General features: G+C 35.3%; 2 long non-coding RNA genes across 2 annotated transcripts; both read left to right on the top strand.

Annotated features, from left to right (window-relative positions):
• The first annotated feature begins 351 nt into the window (after positions 1-351).
• On the top strand, positions 352-972 carry LOC120113170. Its single transcript, XR_005514985.1, has 2 exons — positions 352-494; positions 583-972. It is a non-coding gene; the product is annotated as an uncharacterized LOC120113170 (long non-coding RNA).
• Positions 973-5719: 4747 nt separating this feature from the next.
• Positions 5720-6340, top strand: LOC120113169. Its single transcript, XR_005514984.1, has 2 exons — positions 5720-5862; positions 5951-6340. It is a non-coding gene; the product is annotated as an uncharacterized LOC120113169 (long non-coding RNA).
• Positions 6341-9988: the final 3648 nt, after the last annotated feature.

Raw genomic sequence — 9988 nt, 5'->3', positions numbered from 1 at the left:
AAAGAAACAAATCAATGAATCGAAACATCTTCCCTAATTTGCAAAACGATTACTTATATCCTCTCTCTCTTTGGATGTGTTATCCAACTCATCTTGACAACCATGGGCAAGGTCACCCCTCACCTCATCTTCACTCTCACTCTTCTCTTAATTACCTTGCCGGTGAGAAGTGGTACTCCAAAAAAAATAAATCAATGAATTGAAATGTCTTCCTTAATTTTCAAAAGGATTATTTATAATAGAGAATGAAAAAAATGAAACAAATAAATAAATTGTAACTTCTTCCCATATTTGCGAAAGGTTATATATAATAGAGAATGAAAAAAACAAACAAACAATGAATCAAAACTTCTTCCTTAATTTGCAAAATGATTACATATACCCTCTCTCCCTCTCTGGATGTGTTATCCAACACATCTTGACAACCATGGGCAAGGTCACCCCTCACCTCGTCTTCACTCTCGTTCTTCTCTTAATTATCTTGCCTGTGAGAGGTGATCCTCCTTTAAATCACAGTCAGTCCTTTCTATTCTTTTCTTACTCGCTAACTCACTAATCTTTTACAACCCACATGCAAAGCAGGAGATGTTGCTGCCTTCGAGCCGCAACCGAGAATCAAATATCTACCGCCCGGCATGGTCAAGGGCGATGCCAAATCTCAATGCGGAACGTGCAAGTGCTGCGCTACCAACAACCCCAATAACTGTTCAAATATGCAGTGCTGCTACCACGTCGAATGCGGCTATGTCGGCCAGCCTGGCGTCGAATGCAACATGGTGATCGACGCCTGCAACTGTAACTCATGTGGTTGATCCTTCTAAATACATTAGGATAGAATAAATTTAGTAATTGAATAAATTGAGTAGCTGGCACGGGCGAACAAGTTTGAGCGTGTTGATTGGATTCTCCTGTGGTACATGTTTTGGAATTGCAATTTAATAAAGCATAGCTACCTTAAGTTTTCGCTCTTCCTATTAGCCTTCTTTATACCCAGGTTCCTGTTACGTTCTTGATTGAATTCTAAGGAATATATACGCATGGGTGGCTTGCATTTTTATCAAAGAAAGTAGAAAAATTTGTCTAGGGAGATCTTATTTCATGTGCAATCTAGAGAGATATTAGAAAGGGAGAAGGAGATGAAGAAATATTTACAACATTTGCAGCGAAATTTCATAGATTGGCTCCCTATTTTTTAATCTACACAGCAGATCCATATTTGATACTCTAATCTACAAGCAGATATTCAACTTTTGGATTTGAAAAAATTATTTTGGAAGGTAATTCTGAAGTAGATCATGCATGATTGGTTGGCCAATCCTTGAATGTGATCCCCATATCGATACAGCTTCAAACATAAAGATCTAGAGGTTATGATAAAAGAATTAGGTGAAATGGAGTAAGGCAATCTTAAAGTACATGCAAGACACAACAATTTTATGAGTAAAATTTCTACAAAGACTGCAAATTTTGTTAGGATTGTCAAAACCTCTGAGACCACCGGTCGGGACTCAGGAAAGAATTCAGAGGCGTTCGAATATGTGAAGTTGAGCTTCTTTCTTTCATAATTTGTCTGATGATGACGATCAGGTCTATATGAATATTCTATCACTCATTCTGTGGCTCTAGTGACATTATGAGCGTTTTGTAGTGAACTAGCTAGCTCTACTATGATGATGCAATTATTGATGTCATTTCTCTTGCCACCAACAACAATCTTCCTAGGGCAAAATTTTTAGGCGGACTAGGTCCACAAATTCAACGTCAAGTTGGCAAGCCAACCAACTGTGAGGCAGTATACACAAACGCAGTGTGTATCGCGCTCTTTTTCTTTTTGTTTGTCTTTGTTCATGTTGCTTTGTGCATGTCCTTCTGAAATAATCATAGGAAGCGTATTATTTCAGAACATATTCAGTAAAATACCTGGCATAATCGGGTTATACGTGGCAGGTTCCAACAAAGAAATAAGGTGAACTCTTTCATTCCAATAAAAGCTAGCGACTAATGAGATAAACTCCGTTAGCCCCTATTGCATCAAAATAGAGAGAGAGAGAGAGAGAGAGAGAGAGAGAGAGAGGGAGAGAGAATGCTTCTATTCTTTTAATTCGATAAAGTGATTGATATGTAGCTATATATGAATCTTTTATCAAAAGATGTTTCATTGCGTGTTCTTAATGTTAGATGCATAATGTGAGAAAATCTTTCTTTCTCAAAAATATTTCTTAAATTAACTTTTCCATTAAGAGGAAAAGCAAAAGGGGGAATTATGATTTAATGAGCCTTCAACTTGACCATTATTTTGATTCTAACTGTTCATTATGTTTCTTTTTTAGTTTTTTTTTTCTTCAAACTGATAGTTGTAAGAGTATGAATCCATGGGGTGACAGCAACCGACGAATGTGGTGGGCACTCTCACCATTTTTGAATCAGAGACAAAGAGAGAGAGAGAGAGCAGCACGCGGATGAGTGGGGTAAGCTGGCCTTAAGCCAAAATATTATGTAGACTAATGCCGAGAGTGGAAATTGGTTCATGACTAATTGGGTTGGTAAGACTAAGGGAAGTCTAGATCATTTTTAACAAACCTCTTATTAATTTTCTGAAACTATATTATCTAGAAAAGTAAAATAGACTTTTATTTTTGATGAATACAATAAGTTCCTTAATACGTAATTGAGATATGATTAGTACACATTCATTAAATATATAGTTGAAGAATGTATGGGATCTTAAGGTGCGCTTAGCAACATTTTCACAATTTCTGTGAGTCAACGAAATTATTTTGGTCCAAGCAATTTCATGCATGGAAGCAATGTCGGATGAGAATTATCAAAATATCTTGATCTGCTTTTCTTTTTCTTTTTCATTCTCTTTTCGTGAAAGAAGTCCAAGGAAAAGTTCGTTCCTTTGATATTAATTGAACTCATATATAACGAGCATATAGGATGAAACCATATCCTTGGTGGCGCAAATCCAAGGGGGCATGCAACAATCACTATGGGCCTCTCCATATACACTGCACTATCCTGCCTGTTTGGTCTGGATTCCAAACAGACAAAATGAGGACTTGTTATCTCTGCAATCCTACCATTATATAATTTTCAATTTTCTGCTTTTATTTGTTTTGTAATGTGTATTAACCGCATTCGGCGAACTTTCTTTGGAAAGTGATTTAAGAGGATCATCGAGTCTCATTTTAACCACTGCAAGTATTCAGGAGGATCACTAAACTCGATGTATATTATTTTGGCCACCACGAGTATTCAAGGAGATCACCCAACTCAATGTGTAATACTATGGCTACTATGGATATTTAGGAGGATCACTACGCTGGATGTGAAAGACTTTGGCCACTACGAATTAGGCTGGATAGGGTTTAAAAAATGAGATCTACCATATCAAAAATCCGAGTCACCTGCCAAACTACCGGAGGTCATAACTTGGTCATAGGATGCCGGATTGAGATTTTTTCTTAAAAAATTTGGTAACTTTTCGAGATCTACAACTTTGAGCCAACCTCCTATAAAGTTGAATCTAGCCGAAATTACATTATTTAGGCTCCAAAATGGACAGGTCAAACCAAAAATTTTCTTTTCAGGTAAGACTTTGACCAGGTGTAACTTCTAGGCAAGAAGAATCAGACGGAGCAATAGAGGGCAGAGTTGATGTAGAAGTTGAGATTTATCTTCTCAAAAAATTTTATTTTTTTATATAATATTCTAATTAATCTTATTTATTTTAAAATATATAGTCTTATTTGAACTAATGTAGCAATCCAATCCAAATTGTAAAAGGGGTGACCTCACTAGTATTACAAATAGGAGTTATATACTTTATTTTAAGAGATGTGAAGGATCAATAAAAGAAAATGAGACTTAAAGTTCTACTTTCGAAATTTCGTTAACTTTTTCTAATTTTCTCTTGAGAGATTGGAGTTGAGCAAGTTGAAGAAAATCTTCCTTCTTGTCAATCAGATCGAAAAGATAACCACACTCTATCTAGTATTTTTTTGTCTTGTTATTTGGAAAAAATACCACATTTTAAAGCAGAATGTCGTTTCCGGATCTGAGATCTCAAAACTATGAATCTAGCCCTACTAGAAAAATGGAAATGGCATGTTTTTTAACTATTCTCCAACACCTTGGGAAAAAATCATTCAACATATATACTACTGTCAGAGAAAAATGGAGAGATATTGCCTGAAGGTTAGGAGAAGTTGCCTCGAAATAATTTTTCCAAAGAAAGGTGGAAAAGTTAAGCTAAAAACTAGGTTTCTTTCCTGAGATGGTTGTGTTGATTGTAGAATTTTCCAATGTAGCAGATGTCATACCCTGAGCCCATCACTTAGGTCGGTTACGTGATAAAACCGCATGAATCCTAGAGTGGTACCCTAAATATTATGCAAGGCCAAAGATAAATAATTTTTTAATAACTCTAGAAATTTAAATCAAATGTTAATAGCCAAATAATCCAACTAAATAAATCCATCATAATCAAATATTCAAACTAATTCAGTTACAAAATTTGTAAATATTTATTTGGTATCAAAAAAAAATTAACTAACTAATGGCTCCATTTGAACTCCATGCCCAAGCCAATCGAGACTGTTCATCTTGTGACTCTGAAAGAGAAAAAGAAAGAGGAGGTGTGAGCTTTATAGCCTAGTAGAAATTTCCACACACCCGCACTGATATAATAATAAAATTTAACAAGGGCAAATAAACAGTATGAAAGTGAAAACATTAATCGCCAAATCTCATATCAAGCAACCAGTATAACTCAAACATATATGCATATAACATACATTATGTATTGTCATGAATACTCTTAGTGGTTTCATATGACTTATCATCTATTTTTCATTTGTTAAATTAAAATAATAGTGGGAATTTAGTGATTTTTGAGAGGGCATTTTAGTAAATCCATGAGATTCTATAAATTTTGTCGAAGCAAAATGAAGAGGTCGAATGAGATGAGCTGATCAAGCAGCCAAAACAATCCAACGTTTCAAAATTGGAGCTATAGTAGGAGCTTGAGTAGCAGTCAAAAGTTTTCACCATTTTGGTCTATCACTTTCTATGTTTTCTACTAATGAATTTATTCACCTTATTTCTTTTATTAGAATCCTAGTACATAGAACTAGATTATGCCAAATATTTATACCATATAGCCAGATATGCCTCCTATCATCATTTTCGTACAACCTTGCCCTCCCCCGCCCCCTCTAGAAAAAAAAACAATTCAGTGAATTGTAACCTCTTCCATAATTTGCAAAAGGTTACTTATAATAAAGAATGAAAGAAAGAAACAAATCAATGAATTGTAACTTCTTTCTTAATTTACAAAAGGCTACTCATAACAGAGAATGAAAAAAAAGAAACAAATCAATGAATCGAAACATCTTCCCTAATTTGCAAAACGATTACTTATATCCTCTCTCTCTTTGGATGTGTTATCCAACTCATCTTGACAACCATGGGCAAGGTCACCCCTCACCTCATCTTCACTCTCACTCTTCTCTTAATTACCTTGCCGGTGAGAAGTGGTACTCCAAAAAGAATAAATCAATGAATTGAAATGTCTTCCTTAATTTTCAAAAGGATTATTTATAATAGAGAATGAAAAAAATGAAACAAATAAATAAATTGTAACTTCTTCCCATATTTGCGAAAGGTTATATATAATAGAGAATGAAAAAAACAAACAAACAATGAATCAAAACTTCTTCCTTAATTTGCAAAATGATTACATATACCCTCTCTCCCTCTCTGGATGTGTTATCCAACACATCTTGACAACCATGGGCAAGGTCACCCCTCACCTCGTCTTCACTCTCGTTCTTCTCTTAATTATCTTGCCTGTGAGAGGTGATCCTCCTTTAAATCACAGTCAGTCCTTTCTATTCTTTTCTTACTTGCTAACTCACTAATCTTTTACAACCCACATGCAAAGCAGGAGATGTTGCTGCCTTCGAGCCGCAACCGAGAATCAAATATCTACCGCCCGGCATGGTCAAGGGCGATGCCAAATCTCAATGCGGAACGTGCAAGTGCTGCGCTACCAACAACCCCAATAACTGTTCAAATATGCAGTGCTGCTACCACGTCGAATGCGGCTATGTCGGCCAGCCTGGCGTCGAATGCAACATGGTGATCGACGCCTGCAACTGTAACTCATGTGGTTGATCCTTCTAAATACATTAGGATAGAATAAATTTAGTAATTGAATAAATTGAGTAGCTGGCACGGGCGAACAAGTTTGAGCGTGTTGATTGGATTCTCCTGTGGTACATGTTTTGGAATTGCAATTTAATAAAGCATAGCTACCTTAAGTTTTCGCTCTTCCTATTAGCCTTCTTTATACCCAGGTTCCTGTTACGTTCTTGATTGAATTCTAAGGAATATATACGCATGGGTGGCTTGCATTTTTATCAAAGAAAGTAGAAAAATTTGTCTAGGGAGATCTTATTTCATGTGCAATCTAGAGAGATATTAGAAAGGGAGAAGGAGATGAAGAAATATTTACAACATTTGCAGCGAAATTTCATAGATTGGCTCCCTATTTTTTAATCTACACAGCAGATCCATATTTGATACTCTAATCTACAAGCAGATATTCAACTTTTGGATTTGAAAAAATTATTTTGGAAGGTAATTCTGAAGTAGATCATGCATGATTGGTTGGCCAATCCTTGAATGTGATCCCCATATCGATACAGCTTCAAACATAAAGATCTAGAGGTTATGATAAAAGAATTAGGTGAAATGGAGTAAGGCAATCTTAAAGTACATGCAAGACACAACAATTTTATGAGTAAAATTTCTACAAAGACTGCAAATTTTGTTAGGATTGTCAAAACCTCTGAGACCACCGGTCGGGACTCAGGAAAGAATTCAGAGGCGTTCGAATATGTGAAGTTGAGCTTCTTTCTTTCATAATTTGTCTGATGATGACGATCAGGTCTATATGAATATTCTATCACTCATTCTGTGGCTCTAGTGACATTATGAGCGTTTTGTAGTGAACTAGCTAGCTCTACTATGATGATGCAATTATTGATGTCATTTCTCTTGCCACCAACAACAATCTTCCTAGGGCAAAATTTTTAGGCGGACTAGGTCCACAAATTCAACGTCAAGTTGGCAAGCCAACCAACTGTGAGGCAGTATACACAAACGCAGTGTGTATCGCGCTCTTTTTCTTTTTGTTTGTCTTTGTTCATGTTGCTTTGTGCATGTCCTTCTGAAATAATCATAGGAAGCGTATTATTTCAGAACATATTCAGTAAAATACCTGGCATAATCGGGTTATACGTGGCAGGTTCCAACAAAGAAATAAGGTGAACTCTTTCATTCCAATAAAAGCTAGCGACTAATGAGATAAACTCCGTTAGCCCCTATTGCATCAAAATAGAGAGAGAGAGAGAGAGAGAGAGAGAGAGAGAGGGAGAGAGAATGCTTCTATTCTTTTAATTCGATAAAGTGATTGATATGTAGCTATATATGAATCTTTTATCAAAAGATGTTTCATTGCGTGTTCTTAATGTTAGATGCATAATGTGAGAAAATCTTTCTTTCTCAAAAATATTTCTTAAATTAACTTTTCCATTAAGAGGAAAAGCAAAAGGGGGAATTATGATTTAATGAGCCTTCAACTTGACCATTATTTTGATTCTAACTGTTCATTATGTTTCTTTTTTAGTTTTTTTTTTCTTCAAACTGATAGTTGTAAGAGTATGAATCCATGGGGTGACAGCAACCGACGAATGTGGTGGGCACTCTCACCATTTTTGAATCAGAGACAAAGAGAGAGAGAGAGAGCAGCACGCGGATGAGTGGGGTAAGCTGGCCTTAAGCCAAAATATTATGTAGACTAATGCCGAGAGTGGAAATTGGTTCATGACTAATTGGGTTGGTAAGACTAAGGGAAGTCTAGATCATTTTTAACAAACCTCTTATTAATTTTCTGAAACTATATTATCTAGAAAAGTAAAATAGACTTTTATTTTTGATGAATACAATAAGTTCCTTAATACGTAATTGAGATATGATTAGTACACATTCATTAAATATATAGTTGAAGAATGTATGGGATCTTAAGGTGCGCTTAGCAACATTTTCACAATTTCTGTGAGTCAACGAAATTATTTTGGTCCAAGCAATTTCATGCATGGAAGCAATGTCGGATGAGAATTATCAAAATATCTTGATCTGCTTTTCTTTTTCTTTTTCATTCTCTTTTCGTGAAAGAAGTCCAAGGAAAAGTTCGTTCCTTTGATATTAATTGAACTCATATATAACGAGCATATAGGATGAAACCATATCCTTGGTGGCGCAAATCCAAGGGGGCATGCAACAATCACTATGGGCCTCTCCATATACACTGCACTATCCTGCCTGTTTGGTCTGGATTCCAAACAGACAAAATGAGGACTTGTTATCTCTGCAATCCTACCATTATATAATTTTCAATTTTCTGCTTTTATTTGTTTTGTAATGTGTATTAACCGCATTCGGCGAACTTTCTTTGGAAAGTGATTTAAGAGGATCATCGAGTCTCATTTTAACCACTGCAAGTATTCAGGAGGATCACTAAACTCGATGTATATTATTTTGGCCACCACGAGTATTCAAGGAGATCACCCAACTCAATGTGTAATACTATGGCTACTATGGATATTTAGGAGGATCACTACGCTGGATGTGAAAGACTTTGGCCACTACGAATTAGGCTGGATAGGGTTTAAAAAATGAGATCTACCATATCAAAAATCCGAGTCACCTGCCAAACTACCGGAGGTCATAACTTGGTCATAGGATGCCGGATTGAGATTTTTTCTTAAAAAATTTGGTAACTTTTCGAGATCTACAACTTTGAGCCAACCTCCTATAAAGTTGAATCTAGCCGAAATTACATTATTTAGGCTCCAAAATGGACAGGTCAAACCAAAAATTTTCTTTTCAGGTAAGACTTTGACCAGGTGTAACTTCTAGGCAAGAAGAATCAGACGGAGCAATAGAGGGCAGAGTTGATGTAGAAGTTGAGATTTATCTTCTCAAAAAATTTTATTTTTTTATATAATATTCTAATTAATCTTATTTATTTTAAAATATATAGTCTTATTTGAACTAATGTAGCAATCCAATCCAAATTGTAAAAGGGGTGACCTCACTAGTATTACAAATAGGAGTTATATACTTTATTTTAAGAGATGTGAAGGATCAATAAAAGAAAATGAGACTTAAAGTTCTACTTTCGAAATTTCGTTAACTTTTTCTAATTTTCTCTTGAGAGATTGGAGTTGAGCAAGTTGAAGAAAATCTTCCTTCTTGTCAATTAGATCGAAAAGATAACCACACTCTATCTAGTATTTTTTTGTCTTGTTATTTGGAAAAAATACCACATTTTAAAGCAGAATGTCGTTTCCGGATCTGAGATCTCAAAACTATGAATCTAGCCCTACTAGAAAAATGGAAATGGCATGTTTTTTAACTATTCTCCAACACCTTGGGAAAAAATCATTCAACATATATACTACTGTCAGAGAAAAATGGAGAGATATTGCCTGAAGGTTAGGAGAAGTTGCCTCGAAATAATTTTTCCAAAGAAAGGTGGAAAAGTTAAGCTAAAAACTAGGTTTCTTTCCTGAGATGGTTGTGTTGATTGTAGAATTTTCCAATGTAGCAGATGTCATACCCTGAGCCCATCACTTAGGTCGGTTACGTGATAAAACCGCATGAATCCTAGAGTGGTACCCTAAATATTATGCAAGGCCAAAGATAAATAATTTTTTAATAACTCTAGAAATTTAAATCAAATGTTAATAGCCAAATAATCCAACTAAATAAATCCATCATAATCAAATATTCAAACTAATTCAGTTACAAAATTTGTAAATATTTATTTGGTATCAAAAAAAAATTAACTAACTAATGGCTCCATTTGAACTCCATGCCCAAGCCAATCGAGACTGTTCATCTTGTGACTCTGAAA

This window comes from Phoenix dactylifera, chromosome 14 (assembly GCF_009389715.1).
Source record: "Phoenix dactylifera cultivar Barhee BC4 chromosome 14, palm_55x_up_171113_PBpolish2nd_filt_p, whole genome shotgun sequence".
Lineage (NCBI taxonomy): Eukaryota > Viridiplantae > Streptophyta > Magnoliopsida > Arecales > Arecaceae > Phoenix > Phoenix dactylifera.
The sequence above is the reverse complement of the archived record's forward strand: the minus strand, read 5'-3'. Positions and strand labels throughout refer to the sequence as shown.